The sequence below is a fragment of the Gavialis gangeticus genome, unplaced genomic scaffold (genome assembly GCF_001723915.1).
Source record: "Gavialis gangeticus isolate Ggan-Ray unplaced genomic scaffold, GavGan_comp1, whole genome shotgun sequence".
NCBI classification, from domain to species: Eukaryota; Metazoa; Chordata; order Crocodylia; family Gavialidae; genus Gavialis; species Gavialis gangeticus.
The window spans coordinates 47,783,377-47,800,877 of record NW_017729025.1 but is presented as its reverse complement, the minus strand read 5'-3'; positions in this window follow the sequence as shown (position 1 = coordinate 47,800,877).

Genomic DNA, 17,501 nt, shown 5'->3' with positions numbered 1-17,501 from the left:
ATCCTCCTGTTTGGGTTGTTTACTTCACATTCTTAGCTCCTCTCATGAGCCTTGGGCCACCCCACTTCTTTCTCTCCTGGAGCATTTCCCTCCAAGTGTTCCATAGTTCCTTTATGCGGGGTTGGTCACCCTTTTATATTTGGTGTAGATGTCCTGCTTGTCCGGATCCCTCCCTGGGCTCTTGCTGGGACTTTTCCAATGGGGCCACCTCCTCCTCCTCCTCCCAACCATTCCCAATACTCCCACTTGCTGTACTGTGGGTCCTTGCAAGCCTTTCTCTATTGCTTCTGCTGTTGCTGTCATTGCAGGTTGCAGGGGCTGCTTCTGGCCTGCTTCCCACACTGGTGGCCTGTCCCCTGCCACTGCTGCTGAGCTTGGGACCAGGAGTCTCTTCTGACTCCTCGTCCGACACTCTTCCCCTCCTGAGGGGTTCCCCGAGTGGGTCCTGAGGCCACACGTTCCTCTGGTTCATTCTCCCCTCTCCACTCCTTCTGTCATCCGCCATTTTTATTTTTGCTGGCCAGTGATTGTTAGTGACGTCACCAGCCGGCCTCAGCTGAATAAAGGCATGGCTAATGAGCCACGCAGGCTTCTCTTCTTGTTCCCATTGTGCCACAGCTCCTGCTGCAGGTAAGTGGTTTTTTCTTATCTTAATTTTTTTGTTTGTCCCCTCTCTCTCCCATTCTCTCCTGGGACAGAGGGAATTGCCAGTTCTGAGGCTCTTGGTGGCCTCAAGGAAGGACTGAGGACCACCAAGATCTGGGAGATGGTAACCCACTTAGCTGTGTTAAGGGGGGTGCAGATCCCAATCTCCCTGAGCAAGGCCTTCCCATGGATGGCCTTCTGTCACTCCCCCAGCCTCTCAAACATCAAGCATGTGGAATTCCACTGAGTCTCCACATCTTGCATGATTTTGTGCTGTGGGATGTTCAGCTAGGACTGTTTTTCCCACAGCATCTTGCCCCCCTTGATGTTCTAGTGGAAGTAGCCTGCCACCTTCCTGCATTTGAAAATGAGCTTGCTGGTGGTGCTGGTGCCATAACCAGCAGCCCTGTCCCCCTCCAAGGCATCCCTGACAATGAGATGGAACTTGTGTGCCACACAGAGAATGCCAACAAAGTTGACATCACAGATTGCCTTGACCATATTGGCCCCATTGTCAGTGACCATGAACCCACGGGTGCACTCACTCTGCCCAAGGAGCCACCCCGAACCAAGAAGTTCATGGCCCCCATGATCTCAGTTGTAGTGTGGGACTCATCCATCACCTCCTCTTAAAGGAGAGCCCACCGGCAGCTTTACTGGTCACACCAGTGCCCTCTAAGGGAGAAGTAGGCATGATCTCCACTCCAACTGCTCCAGATGTCCAAGGTGAAGTGTAAGGCGACCTACAGACCTGCCTTGCACAGCTTCTCTCTCAAGTACTCCCTGCATGCCTCACACAGGTAGGGCACCACTGTCCTGCTGAAGCCAATGCTTGTGGGCATTTTGTATGATGGGGTCTCGAGTGCCATGAGCCACCTGAACCCTGCCCTCTCAACTAAGGAGAAGGGCTGGCCATCCACATCAAGCATCTCCCTAGTGGTCTGGGTGATCTCACTCACCCCTGCAACATGCCCCCCATTTTGTCCACCTTTCACCCCACTGTTTCAGGGTGGCCTGCCTCTGCTTTGGGGGATGGGAGCTTTGAAGCAAGAGGGGGACTTCTTTTTGAGCATGCTCCCACTGGTGCCAGTGTGAGAAGGAGCATGAGCAAAGGGGTGGTGCTTACAGAGATGCATCAGCAACCCGATGGTGCTCATGTGTTTTGTTCCCTTCCCCAGTTGGTTTTTGCTTAGCAGTACAGGCAGATAGCATATGTGGGGTCATCTGCCAGCTCAAAATTATCCCAGACCACACTACCCACTCACTTCTGGGGTGCATGTGTGGATGCTGCTTCCCTCCTCCCCCCCCCCCCAGCAGGCAGAGGCACAGCAACAGTAGAAGCGGACTCAGCTGAGCTACTTGGCTCCACACCGTCTACCTCAACCTCCTCCAAAGTGCCTTCTGGGGAAGGAAACCTTGATCTAGGGGAAACTTGAGGAGTGTAGAGCACAAACTCAGCTGATACCCCCTCCTTCCTCAGAATTTCCCTTGATATGGCACTCAGAGCCAGGTCTAGCTCCAGCTCTTTCTCTGGCACTGGAAAGTTCAGCATGGGAAGTGAAATGGAGGTGAAAGAGACTGTCAGGCTGGTGCTGCTGCTTGTTGTCATGGTGGTGGTGGTAGGGGCAGCAGGTTATGGCTGGGGCTCTTGGGGGGGGGGCAGATGCAGGCACAGGCAGTGGCACTGGCACTGCTCCCCTCTCCTTGCTGCCTGTAGAACTAGTGGAATCCTCATGCCTGCTTATTGTAACAAAGAGGATGCATCTCAGTTTGTGGGGAGACAGGACTTACAGCTTTCCCCCTGCCCACTCTTCTGTCCCTCCATAAAGGCTTGCCAGCTGCCTTTCCAGCACACTTCATGGTGTGTTTCATAGTGTCTTTGCCTTGGTGTGCTGGAAAATCTGTGTGTTCTTCTATAATGTAATATATGTAGATAATTGTATATTTATGTGTATTTATGTAATGCATGTATTTATGCACTAAATAAAATATATAAATACATGTATGTGTTCCTGTATAAATTCTATATTATAATATGCAATATATGCCTTACCTCCCTGCACAGTGAATGGAATGCACACTGTGAGAGGAAGCACAGATTTCTTTCTGGGGGAAAGAATCAAAATGGATTAACAAAAACAAAAAGAGGATTTTTGGGAAAGAAATAAATTGAAAGGAATAAATGAATATAATAATAAAAATAAAATGGTATAGAAAGGAAAAGGTACTGATGAATCCATTTGCTAGGAACAGGCTAGCAAGTAGAAAATGAATGATAACCTTTGTTGTCTGACACTGCTGAGCTGCTAGAAGACACAGGTTAGTAACCGACTCCAAGGCAGAAAGCAGCTCAGTTCAAACACTGCTGCTTTTTATGCTGTTTTTTCATCCCTCACCCAGAGCTCTGGGATTGGAAGGAACCTCAGGGAAGAAGCAAAGTCACTGGCCAGCTACCCAGTCAATATTAGAGCCGTCCTTCCCCTTTCTTCCCCCTCCGTCTCCTTACTTTCTGTTTCCCTGCAAGGAAGCCCAGCTTCTCCTTCGAAACTCTAAATGTTTCAAAACTTTTGAACACTTTGGCTGCCCTTATTTTGTTTTGAGGCTGTTTCAAAGCATTTTGTTTTGATTTCATGGTTTCGAGCTTGAAATGAGTAAAAGCAGCATCAAAACAGCCAGCAAAATTTCTCACAGCCTAATTGCAACTATTAATAATGCAGGCACTGCAATATAGGCCCAGTGGAATTTAGTTGGAATTTGAGCTACTGGTTAAAACAGAACAATGAATTTCATAATCCTTAGTTTGTTTCTTTCTCCACTGCTGACATGCTCACTGACCCTGTGAATGCTACTTCACATTGTCTTTCACTTTCTCCACTTGTAAAATAAATAAAGTCATTGCTTTCCAGGGAAGAAGTGAGAATTAGTGTCAGAGATGAGTTCTGATTTCAAGAGTTTGGGTCAACTGTGTTCCCATTGAACCAAAGGGTTAAGTATGCATAAAGTAAAAAGTTGGTTTAGCCCATAAGGGTGAAGCCCCATGAGCAGGAATGTACAGTTTCCCTTGGGACAAAATAGCAGTGGCACATATTTGTGCTGCTTCTACTTGTCCCCAGGCATGCCACTGCATGTGCACTTTGGTATGTGACAAGTTGTCATGGATGGAGTAGGTGAGGCTGGAACCAGTACCTGGACTTGCCCCAGCAGCTTTTCCTGGGGCCCTAGGGGCCTCCCAGAGCTGCATCAGTGGTAATCCAAGCACATGGAGCCTGGCTGGCAGCCAAAGCTTGGCTCTGGTAGCCACGGACCAGTTTTGGGCAGCATACACTGCTGCTGCATGCAGTAGCCCACTTTTTTAATGGCGCATTTTTTTTTGTTTTGTTTTGTTTTTTTACACGAAAACTGCTGCACTGCAAATTAGCAGGATAGTGAATACATGTATGTGTTGCACATGCAGTTTGTAGTGCCACAAACTGCATTTGTGCACTCATCTGGACATGCCTTAATAGTAGAGTTTGAACCTGGAGCCAGACTCACCCTAATTTTAGGAATATGTATAAATGGGTTTTGATATATCTGAGTAATGATTATAAAAAGCTTTGAGAATATAATTGTTGTTACGGTTACCATAACCTCCTCCTCATGATCTACCACTTGAGCACCCACCTGGTGTTGTATAGAACACAAAATGAAACAGCATAATCCAAAGCACATAAATACAGTTTTATTACTAATATTATATATAAGTATGGAAGGTAGATTGTCATTGATAGCAATGCCAATAATATTCTATTTTTAAAGGTTAACATTAATACTGGGGACAAAGGAGATTTTTTTCTATGTTGCAAAGTCCCTTGGAAATTGAAGTGAAGCCATTTAATTGGAAAAGGTTGGGGGGGACCACTGAAGGGGGGGGCACACCGCTGTGTTCCACAGGGTTATGCCCCTCACAAGTATGCTATGTGGCAGTACAGAGACTAAGGATACTGTGACAGTATCTGTGCCTTTTTGGGATTCGTCCAATATTGACCCTGAAACACTGGTCATGGGCCAACCACCTGCCTTCTCTTCTGCCATGCCTTGTTGTTACTTGCTTAATTAGAGGATATTAATTAAGCGGGAGGCTGCCCATTTTCTGTCTTGATGCCTGGGGCACTATCTGCGGCTCCTTTCCTCCCCTTACACCGCAGCCCAAGCCTCGTGGATGTACCCAACATTGTTTGGGTCTGTTTCACTCTCGCAACCTGCACCCCACCAATGCTCAACTTGCCTCACAGTCTGTGCCTCACCGGCTCTCTGACTCGTCTCTTGCAGCTGTGCCCCTCTGGCACTTGTCAGTCACCCCCCCCACTCTGGGGCTTCCCACGCTGGGCCCCCCCCTGGTCCTCACTGCCCCTCTTGCTCTGGGGCTTCTCACTGCCCCCTTGCTCTGGGGCTGGGGTCAATGCACCCCAAGTGCTGCGCCCTCTCTGGCATGATGGTTCTCACGCTACCGTGAAGTCCCTATGAGGCCTCCTCCAGCCCCTAATAGCCTCACCCGGTCCTCCGGTTGAAACAACAAACACAAAAACACAAAGCCCCTGGGCTATAACATAAAAGTCTAACCTGTCCAGCCAAACAACATTCAATCCCTACCAGGAAATACTCCAACCCCAGCAGCGCCCAGGGGATGCTCACACAGTCAGGGTTGTCCCCTCTGTCTTCACTGGCTGAGCTCCTCCTTCCTTGGTCGCCAGAGGGGAACTGCCCTCCTGCCTGGGCTTATATGGGCCAGGCCCTGCCCCTTCCTGTCAGCTGGCTCCCCAGCGGTTGTCCTGGCAACCAGCACCTGTTACTCTGGCTGCCCCATCTTGCCACTAGGGGTCTCTCCCGAGCTATTTTCTGTTCTCAGGTGCAGGGCACCTGAGTGCTCTGCTACAGATACCATCCTCAGATTTGGTTCCTGAAGTATCCCCTGCTATAGAGCTACTGAGTCAAAGAGCATTTATAAAGTCTGTTAGAAGCTTAGGAAGAAGTCACCTCTCCATAAGTCTGTTCAACTTTCAGACCAGTAATTCGAATAGGACACTGGGCTTAGGAGTTGTCCTACCTCATATATAAACTAAGCAAAGGCAGAAAAAGAGGCAACTAGTTTTACTAGGTTTGAAAAGAATGGAAAAGTATTTCATAGAGAATGGAAAGATCACTGCTAACTGCAACCATTGTAGTATAAGTGCAAGAAAGTCATAAATCATTTGTCAGTTAATCTATATAAATATGAGCTCTTATTACAGTGCTCTTACCCTGTTCTTTCCCCCTCCCCTCATCCCTGGTATTGTCTGTTTCACTCACTCCTTTCTTCTTGTCTTACATTACATTTTAAGCGCCTATGGACCACTTATTAATGTTAGCACAGCACATAACATAACATTTGGCCCAGCTCTTGAGTGGGTGGATTTTGCAATCCAGACAAATAACAGTAATAATAATCAGTAGGTTTTACAGTGATATCCTTCAAAATGAATAGTGACATTTGACTTTCAAATATGTATTTCATGCTTGATGAGGCTGCAGGGTTTGAATGTGATTCAGAAAGGCTGGGGATTTCAAGAGGGTTAAACAAGGGGGTACCATCATGCACCTGTTGTCTAGCCCAGTGAAGAGTGGAAAGTTTTTGTAAATACAACTAGCAATGTAGATAAATAATGAATGCAGCAAGTAGCTTGTATTCATTTAGAGAATCCCAGCTGCTCCACACTGTTTAATAGGCTGGAGGTACAGTTTCTCGCTACATAAATATTCTCTTTATTCCTACAGCCTTGCCACATAGGTGTGAACAACAATCAGCATAAAGAGGGGAAAAACATTTATTATAGGATGCATTTTAGTAAACAGATGCTCGTTGGAGACTAAAAGTTAAGGAAAAAAGTAAAGTTGGAAAAACTTACCAACAAGGATATAATGAAAAGAGCTTCATGAACTTAAAACTGTATCTGTAGTAGAGATTTTCTCTGTTTATGGTCATCAGTGGACAGCTACTGGTATATTTACTTGTATAGCTACTCCTTCTAACTCTCAATTTTTAATTTTTTCCCCAATAAGATCTAAATAACAGCCATAGAACAAAGTACAGTATCTTTATCAAGACTTGCAGATCTATTAACATCTCAGTTTAGTTTGGACTTGGATTATAATACACTTTTTTCTTTTACATTGTAGCAGCACATTATTTGACTACCATTGGGTCTATTATATGATTAAACTGTTCAGTCAGTCAGTAATTCTTCATTTCCATATGGAATATTGCAACCAAGACTATGAAGTGCTGAGGTGATGGATGAGTGTGTAAAAATGGATTGATTTTTTGGCTGGACTGTGTAAAATTATCATTCATTGCATTATTTATGCTGCCAGTTAGTATTACTATCCGTTCATCAGTGAAAATTATTGAAGCCATATAAATTAGGATTTTGCTACCCTTCTGAGACAGGAATCATGCACCCTTATTTTAGTTTATTGAAGGGTCCGCTAAAAAATCTCCCAAACCTTAGCAATTAATATGAAATGCCAAGGAGAAATTAAGTAGGTAGATTATTGTAGTAAATAGTTACTACTCAACATAGAATTTACTAGGTCCTTTTAGGGTTAATCTACCCCAACTGTATGCTAGGAGCACCCCTGAGAACTGGCTACTCTCCCTTATTTCCAGACTTCAGTGTGCTGCCAGGGAACGAGGGGTCAAGGCATGCTTTTTGATTGCTGTCCTGGGCTCACCCTGGAAAAAAGTACAGACAAACCTATTGACTGCTCAGAATAGTAACCAGTACACTTGCTGACAAGTATTTGGAGTATCTGATCCTAATTGAACAAAGATATCCATTTACAAGCCTATGTCTATCACATACTCCTTTTTAATTTTAATAAAGTAACTTGTTCAGTATTACAGAAATATGATATTCTCTGATTTTTTAGGAATATCTCACACGGTGCCTACTATTCTTTTTCTTTTCTTTTAATCTGTATTAAGTGCTAATAATTCATGGACAGGTGTCCATGATGTTCAGATTAACTATCAGAGTTACAGGGCCTTGTGCATTATGGGTACAATCTTTAAGGAGCACCCCCACATCCTACAGAACAGATATAAAAAGGATTTCTTTTTGGAGAACAGTTTTCCATCCTGAAATACTATGAATTTGTTTCAGACCAAACTAGTTATCAAGAATTGTGTTGGCTGTTGATGATTACTTGCAATAAATTGGATCTAGCAGAGTAGCTGTTCTGGGTATGAGAGCAGCCCTAGAATATAGGCCTCTCCACCAAGAGGAAGCCAGAAACATAAGGTCAAGACTTTATGGAGCCTGCTGTTTGAAATGTCTGTTGTGTGTCTGTTCCTTAAGACAATTTACCCTTGGTTCTGGTGTTGTTGGATGTAACCTTCAAAATTACAATTAGGTTCTGGATAGAAATGCTCAGCCCTAAACTTGAACTTCTTGAAGTCAGAGAAGGTTCAGTCTGGGACCTGGCTTTGGTTCATTATAAAGATTGAAATAGAGCATGTAGCTTGCTCTGGTTTTACATTTCCACTCTGTAATACTGTCCATATCCAGAATTTCATCTGGAGGTCAGGTCAAGTGTAAATTTCTGAAAATCACCATCCAACATGTAATATGTATAAAGCTATCCTTAATAATTTCTAACTAATACCAATAAAAACCTAACATGTATAAAAGGAGTCCAGGAAGAGAATTTTCCTTAAAGTACAAATACTCAATACTTCTGAGTAAATGGTTTATTTTTAAATTGGAATATATTCTCCCTAAAATGACAACAGTCCCAAATCATTATAGGAAATTCACAAGTCTTTTGCATATTATAATTGCAAATTGTAATAAAACACAAATATCTTGGGGTGAGTTACTTGCAATAGATTTTTTTTTCTTTCTATTTCTGCTCAGTAGAGCTTTGGCAAGAAGAATAAATTACTCTTGTACCCAAACACAAGGTAACTTCAACACAGAAAGCAGATGCTACCAGTAATAATTATTCATGTGGTCTAGTATTATACAGTATATGTAGCTAGAATAAATTAAAAATGTTATCATTATCTCCTCATGTCATCTGCAGCTGATGTTAACACCTAATCAATGGAACCCATGACATTCACTCTCTCTAATTCACTGTGAAAACAGAGGAAGCAATATTGAGAAATTCAATGTACCCTCAATAGAAATCTTCAATATTCAAGCCCAGGAAATGTATTGATATTCCGGTTTTCTGTGGCTACGTACTTGTTAGCATTTGTGGTAGACACTGATCAATGGAAACAAACTCAGGTTTTCACAGCAAACTTTTCTGGTTTGATTTCCAATTGACTTAATGTACAGTTTTAATTCTTTAAAAAACAAAGTTGTCAACTTCAAGTAAAATGTATCAAAGTCAATGGATTTTAAAAGTGTAAAATATGAACATTGCCTAACAACAGCCAAGCAGTTTTCATGCAGTTAGTAGTTAATTGCACTGGAAAGTAAGGAGTACTACTCTGAATGTTGCTGAGATATCTTGTGGTCAGGATTAAATTAATAGGCACCCTAGATATTGAATGGGTTGCTAATATTGCATGAAGGAGATTCTCTGTCCATCTTATATATATCATCCTAAATTCTTTGTAACTAAAAAAGTTAATACAAATTATTTTAAAATATATTTATAAAGTACCTTCATATGAGGATTTCAGAGTGGTTTCAAATATCAGGGACACTTTCTGATCCCTCGTACCTGGGATTCCTCTAGTATCTGATTGAAACCCTTCACTCACTATTATAGATTATCAACAAAGAGACAGCTGTTATTTTGTTGGTAGCCTGCAAGGCTGTGCTGGCATTCCTAGAAGGGAACTACGCCATGCCTGGGTGAAATGAAGAGAGAGCAACCTGTGCACAAAAATTTGGTAAAAACATGTTCTTACTATAAAGAACATTGTAAACAGAAAAGTAGGAAAACGTGTGATAGAAACAGAATGATTTTGTAAGGGAATGTTTTTCCAAGAGGCAAGGCTCTTTAAAAGGTGGCAAGTGACAAATCATAGGGGATATTAATAATGACAGGTTTCTGAGCTAGCTGCTTTATAATTCTCAGGGTGGATATCAATATTCTTTATCATGCCCTTCTGGGGAGATTACACAAAAAGATGGGTTTGTTAATGAGGGTTTATTGTAGGGTGATTGCTATATGACATCAATAAACTTTGAGCATGAATCAAGAGGTACATTAGTTAAGCATTCATCATTTGGTACACTTCTGTATGACCAAGTACAGTGACTGCAACTTTAAAAGTGACTATGAAAAAGCTAGCATGGGTCATGGATGGAGTATGCCTTCAAAACTCGCTTCAGTTAACAATCCCAACTTTTTGTACCAATCATTCTTTTGAAGTGATACTATAATAAGGCAATCTCATACACATAGTAGTTTACCTGAATGTCTGCCATGTTGCTGGCCTTAGAATCATAGAATCATCAAAAATTAGGGTTGGAAGGGACCTTAGTTCAACCCCCTGCTCAAAGCAGGACCATCCAGCCAAAGCTTTGTCTAGCTGGGTCTTGAAAACCTCCAAGGATAGATCTTCTACCACCTCTCTGGGTAACCTGTTCCAGTGCTTTACTACCCTCCTAGTGAGAAAATTCTCCATAATATCTAACCTAAACTTCCCTTTCTGCAACTTAAGACCATTGCTCCTTGTTCTGTCATCTGCCACCACTGAGAACAGTCTAACTCCACACTTTTTGAAACCCCGCTTCAGGTAACTACGCGGGGTGGGGGTGGGGAGGGGAGGCTGCTATTGAATCTGCTTTCAGTCTCCTCTTCTTAGGCTAAATAAGCCCAGTACCCCCAGTCTTTCCTCATATGTTATGTCCCTCAACCCCCTCCCCATTTTTGTTTCCCTCCACTGGACCATCTCCAAATTGTCCACTTACTTTCTGTAGTGGGGGGCCCAAAACTGAAGACAGTACTCCAGATGTGGCTTCACAAGTGCTGAATAGAGAGGAATATTCTCTTGCCTTGACCTGCTGGCAACAGTCCTACCAGTGCTGCCCAATATACTATTAGTCTTCTTGGCAACTGTGGCACAGTGCTGCCTCATACGCAGCTTATTGTCCACTATAACCTCCAGGTTTCAGCCTTGCTGAATTTAATTTGTATGTGGCTCACTTTATTCCATACACTGAGCCTAGTACTACCCTTCCTACTTGCAGAACTGCTCAGGGACCATTCCAGGCTTCTGCAGTGACGGGAATCTTCTTGATATTCTAACATTATAAAAGCCTAAATCTGCCTGTCTGTCTGTCCATCTTTAATGCTTTATTTGCACTTTGATTGGCTGATAAACAGCCAATCAGAGCACAAAGAAGCATTCTGACAGAAGGCAGCCAGCTGCCATGATAGTGGGGATGGCGGGGGGAGAGCTGGCTTGCCGCAGCAGAGAGGGAAAAGCATTCCCAGCCCAATGGGCCCACCGCAGCTGCAGCAGTGGCTGGGGGAAGGAAGGAGCAGGCCTACTCCCCACCTTGGGCCTGGGCCCACTCCTCCCCCAACCCCTTTCCCCTGCGTCAGCCCCGAGCCCACTCCTCTCATCCCCGAATGGGCCTCAATGTGGGAGGAAGAAGCAGGCATGGAATTGGCAGTGATGGTGGGGCCAGGGAAGGAGTGAGCCAGGGCCTGACACATGTGGGGGAACAAGCCTGAGCTGGGGGAAAAGCCGGCCCACCACAGCAGTGTTGGGGGGATAGTGGGCCTGGCCCAACACAGCAGCTACAGGGGGAAGGGAGGAGCAAGCCTCCTTCCCCTATTCGGCCCAGGCCTACTCCTCTCCTACCCTCATTCCCCCCTGTCATCCCTGAGCCTACTCCTCCTGTCACTGCCGCACCGGGTTGATGTGGACCTGCTGCTGCCCCCTGCTCCCCTGCCATGGCAGCCTGGCTTCTCCCCACCCTTGGGCCCAGGCCTCCATCACATTGGGCCTGGGCCAGCTCCTCTCTTCCCCCTGCCACTGTGGGAGTGGGCCCAGAACCCAAGCAGCAGGAGGGAAGGGGGAGTGAGCCTGGACAGGGAGGGAGACCTGGGACTCCATCCCCACCCACTCACCCTCCCACCCCCACATCATTCTTGATGGGCAATTGGCTGGTAGCTTCATAAATTCATAGATTGTAAGGGGCTGGAAGGGACCTTGGAAGATCATCAGGTCCAGCCCCTGCACCAAGCAGGAAAGACAACTGGGGTCAGGTGACCCCAGCAAGGTGCCCATCCAGTCTCCTCTTGAAGATTTCCAGGGTAGGAGATTGCACCACCTCTGGAGGGAGCTTATTCCACAGTCTGGACACCCTAATTGTGAATTAGTTTTTCATAATGCCTAGGTGTTTAGACCCTGTCTACAGAATCTTCTATCTATCTTCATGATCTTCTATCTTGAACCAAAAAACAGGAAAGAAGTAGCTTCAGGTGCCTTTTTATAAGACTGTCGACTTCTATAAGGAATTTTGATAGATGACTGGGGAGAGAGCTTCCTAGAAATAAAACTGCCCTTTGTGTGTAGTTAACTGGTATTTCCTTCCATTCTTTACTACTACTTTATATTTCTAAGAAGTCTGTATACTACACTGTATACAAGATACTATTTTGTCAACTTAAGTTGATATAAAATACAGACACATCCTGTGCACTCTCATACTTTGGTACTTTCTTGTTTAGACATTTTCATTGGTGTGAAATGAAGACATTTGGACTGCATTTACTTACTTTGAAGTAGGATGGGATTTGGCAGCCTGTTTGAACATGCAGCTTCTTTTAAAATTGGTAGGAGATTTGCATTTCATGACAACTGCAGATCAACCACCATACCACTTTCAGGCATAATCCAGGCCAGTCTCTGGTACTCTTCTCCTTGTATATAAAACCTATTGGAAAAAATGGAGGGAAGCACAGTAAAGAAATTTGTATTTCACTGAGACAGAGACTTCCGGTTTGAACCTATCCCTACTCCCAGCACCTTATAAAGCAGCAGACACCTCACTGAGCCACACATCCTCTGACTTACTCTTTCCCCACTGCCCATATCTCTCCCTCTTAGCTGTTCAGAGGATTAGCTTCAAAAGGAGCTCTGGTGAAGAGACTGAATAATGCTTAATCTGTGGTGTGGTGGATACAGTACTAGGTATAATCAAAGGGTTGCAGGTTTGAACTGTCTTTTTGTGAGGCGTCTTAGAAACTGGCTCTTCTAATTCCTGGGCAAGTGCCCTAGCCACTCAGTTACTTGGGGTAAACTATGAATGGGCATAGGTCCTCCTCCTCTTCTATTTTTCCCCCCCAGGACTTATTACATAGTTATCTATCCGTGAACAATTAAACAGACAGGAAGCAAATTCCTTCCCTGTGTGTAAGTGTCAAAAATGCCACTTAGATGACTAAAAACCTGAAACGTATTATTTCCCTTTTGTCATATAAGTTTCAGGTTTTTAGTCACCTAAGTGGCATTTTGGCACTTATACACAAGCAAATAACTGAGTGGACTTTTAACAAGTTTTCAATGCTTATGACAAGTTTATCCCAAGTGACTGAGTGATTAGGGCACTTGCCACTGATGCCACTGATAGTATACCAATGAACATCTGAGTGCACAAATCAAGTATATGCACTATGTAATTCTGGTTCAAAGATGAACCCCTACCATATCTCAAGCTATCTTTTTTTGCTTGTGGCTCTCATAAAATATCTGGCTCTGTTTTTACTGCTAGCTAGAGTGGCCATGATAGAGGACAGTCCAGTCTTGAAGAGAAAAATAGAGGACATAAAGACATTGGGTTTTGTATCAATAGAGGACAGAGGACAGAGTAGCAGGAAACCGGAATGTCCTCTATGATGGCCACCCTACTGTTATTCTATGATACCTAAACTAAATGACCATATTACATGGCCTGTATTATACCATTACCTAATTCCAGCTGACCACTCTCCCTCTCACTTTCTCTCTTTCACTCAGCAAACACCTCCTATCTCCTCTTAGCCTCTTCAGAGAGGTGTAGAGTGAGTTACAGGCTTACAGTTTGCTCAGTTTTCTTCTTTAAACAATGGATGTTGCCAGTAGTACATTTTATGAATGCAAAAAGCTGACATCTGACCTAAGCAACGTCACTACACAGGGTAGTAACTTTTAAAATGTGCCAAAGCAAGATACAGATATTGACAACATGCTCCAAAGAACTCAATGGATCTGCTAAAGTGTTTTTGCTAAATATAAGGTTGGAAGGGAGAGTGAGGGAGAGGGGAAACGGTTGAAAAAAATCCTCTGCAGTTGAAAAGACACATTGGATGCTGCAGTGGTTAAAATAGATACTTTTTTTTCTGCATTGAAGGCTGCAATTAAATGCTTCTCTGAAGTACTTCAAATATATCAAAAGCCATTAAAGAGCATTCTGGAAGACAGACTTCAATATATGGAGAAGTAAAGCTGATGAAATGTAATAGGCTACCTGGTACCATAAATGAAAGTTGGAACATTTATCTGAAGTGTGGCTGTGATGAGAAACATGATGCTATTAGCTTGATTTGGTGGTGGCATAGATGTTGTTCTTCTTGGAGAGATGGTTGAACTGTTTCTTTTGGTGGAATTTTTTAACCCTTCCTGATTTCAGAGAATGTCCTTGTTGTTTACAAGTATTCACTGAATTATTAGTACAAATATGTCTGTAAATATTTATGACTTGTTTGCCCTCAGTATTTGCTATGCATTATATTTGGTATGTGATTAACCATGTTATTCTCCTAATTTTTCTTTGGTCCATATTCTTCCCAACCTAACTTAGCCCTTAGTAGCTACAGCAAAACCAGAGGACTGTTTAGGGACTACCTTTTTGGCAGGTATGCCACAATTTAAGCTTTGTACCCTGTGTACTCCAAATACCACTCTGATCCCTTTTCCCTGCCATATTTTCTCCTCTCCTTTCTGCTCAATGCCCTGTGTTCTTTGCCAGATCTGTTGCTCTTCTTTCTGTTCCCTGTCCTATATACTGCTGAGCTACCTTTCCCTCCTCAATCTGCCATGTGCCACACACACAGGCTTCCCGTGCCAGTTCTAGCACCCATGCTGCAAGTTGGCCAACCCTGGACTAAAGTATTACTTTATGGATGTGTCTACAACTTTGTTACTCTGTCGAATGGCACCTTTGTTACTGCACCATCATTTAGTACTTCCTTTTGGTAGTACTAAAAGATGGAGCAACAGCCTGTACTGAGCCATGTTGGCCGCTCACTGTTATTTTGGGATGCTACAGCATCATAGTAATGTGCTATAACAAGGGAGCCTGTTGTTATGGTGATGTAGCATCATCATCAAAGTTTTTGCCAATGGACACTATAGAACCATAGCATCTTGTGTAGATGTGCCCTATATGAGTTAACATTTCATAATCAGGTTTTGTTTTAGAGATTATACTAAATTGAAACTTCCATCCTAATAACTGGAAGGCATAAATTCAGGAGCATTCTTCTGGTTGTGCTATTTAATGTAGTGTTGCATCAAAGGTGTAATATTATCCTAGTTCTCTGACTACATGTGTGTATTGTATTGAAAAGTGCCACACCAGAATTTAAGAAATATTAATACATGATGATGATTTTTTGTGTGTATTGTAGACCCCTTTTCCACAAAATCTAAACATAACTGAACATGCACTAGTACATTACAGAGGGCCAAAGCCTCCCCTGGTGATGATACCCATAGTTCCATTGACTTAATTTATGCCATATTGCTTTTCACACTATGGAAATAGAGGCAAATGTATTTTAAGAGACTGTGTCTAAAGATTCCTGCACTAGCGATATATATATGTTTATGCAAATTGATTTGCCAGGTATTGTGGGTAATTTTGGTCTCATATTAAGGGTTCATATTTCAGTATTTTTGGTATACTGGAATGTGTTATAGTGCTGCCCTGTGGGGTCAGGCCAACTCTTAGGATCTCAATATTGCACTGTTGGAAGGGGGTGACACAATTGCACATATACAAACACACAAATCAATTAGGTGCATACACACACACACTACCAGCTCAGGCACATAAACATCCAAACCAGCCTAGGCACATGCATACCTATCACCAATTCAAGCACATGCACTATACACCCCCAAAGTTAGACACAGATCACTAATTCATATATCATGCACACAATGACATATATATATATATACACACACACCAGTTCACACACATACAACCCACCTACACTTACACACAGGTGAGTTCCTAACTTGGATGGTACAGTGTGCATGTGTGTGCTTGGGGTACCTGGGATACTTGGGGGAAGGTTCAGGTGAGAGCGAGAGACAGTTAAAGTATGGGGAGTGAAAGTTGCCAGAACCAGGATTAAAACCAGTGGACTACAGAGAAGCTGAATGAGGAGCTGAGGCTTGGGTCTACTTAAGGTAGACTGGGGCTGGAAACTGAGGCAAACAGTTGGCACATTGGGGGGGGGCAGGTAAGTGGTGGCAAGAAGGAGACAGCCAGGAAAGAAACTGAGGCAGAAACCTGGTTGCTCAGGAGAAAAGGAAAAGGCAATGGGGATAAGACAGTGGCAAAGAAACAGGGGGTTTGGAGGCAGAGAGGAGCTCAGGACAAGTATTGGAGGTGGCAGTGAGTGAGAAGCAGGAGAGGGAGAAATGAGACAGAAGTTAGAGGGGCGAGGAGCAGAGATTGGAGAAGGGCCAAAACATAGTAAAGCAAAACCCAACTTAGGGGTCCAAATAACAGTTTTATTAAACAGACAACACACTACACAGCCCCATGAAGTTATTGGTTCACACACATGCACACATGCACACACACACGCATGCACTCACAGTAGCAGCAGGAGAAAGAGACTCAGTGGAAGGGTTGGAGTTCAGGTAGGGAAGAAAAGCAGAGTCCAAGTCTGAGGGTGGTTCCAAGGGCTGGGTCATTGGTCCAAGTATTCATGTTGATGGTTCAGTCATTCAGAGGGAGCTATTTTTAGAGCTACTGCCATTGTTTCTCAAGCACCCTCATTCATTCCCATTCATTTAGGAAACAAGTTACATAGGAGAGCTAGGTTTGAGTCATCGGTTATACAACCAGGCCTGGGGACAGGATGGAGACTTGATAAAGAAAATGGAAACTTGACATGACTTATGCTAACTTACATATGTAGACCTAAATCATATAGTACCAGTAGAACAGTAGTATAGAACAGTAAAAATCAATATAAACATAATATTTATACAATATAAAGAAGGAGAAAAAAACAAAACAAATACAATTTGCTACCAAAATAAAATGCTGAAGCTTCTCCTATGTCTTAGCTCATTTATACTTATATATAGGGAATAGAGAGGGAAAGAAAAAGTCAGAAGTGGTTGGGGAAGGGGAGGGAATGCATTTTAAAAGAAAAAAAAAGAAAAACTTTGGGTTTTGCTACACCACCTCTGCCCCATGCTGAAGCTGCCACCGTTGCATGCCCTGTGGGGGGTTTTCTACAATAGTTTATTCACTATCATCACGTATGGAAATCTGAATATGTTTAGCTTCTAGCCAATAGACCATTTAATTAGAGCTGGCCAGTTATATAACTCACAACTAGCAATATCTTTTGTCATTTACAATAAAACCCTCTTTGGCTCATGTAACACAAGCTCTGAAGGAATGGTTGTCAATTTTAGACAGAAGAAGGTAAAGTACATCCAACTTGCTTTCTCCCTTAACCCTAAATATCACTGCAAACTATGATGTTAGACACATATATGAGGTATTTCATGTGCATTTTACTAAGTTGAAACTCCTGGTGCTCTGGCATAGTGCCCAAAGACTGGAAAA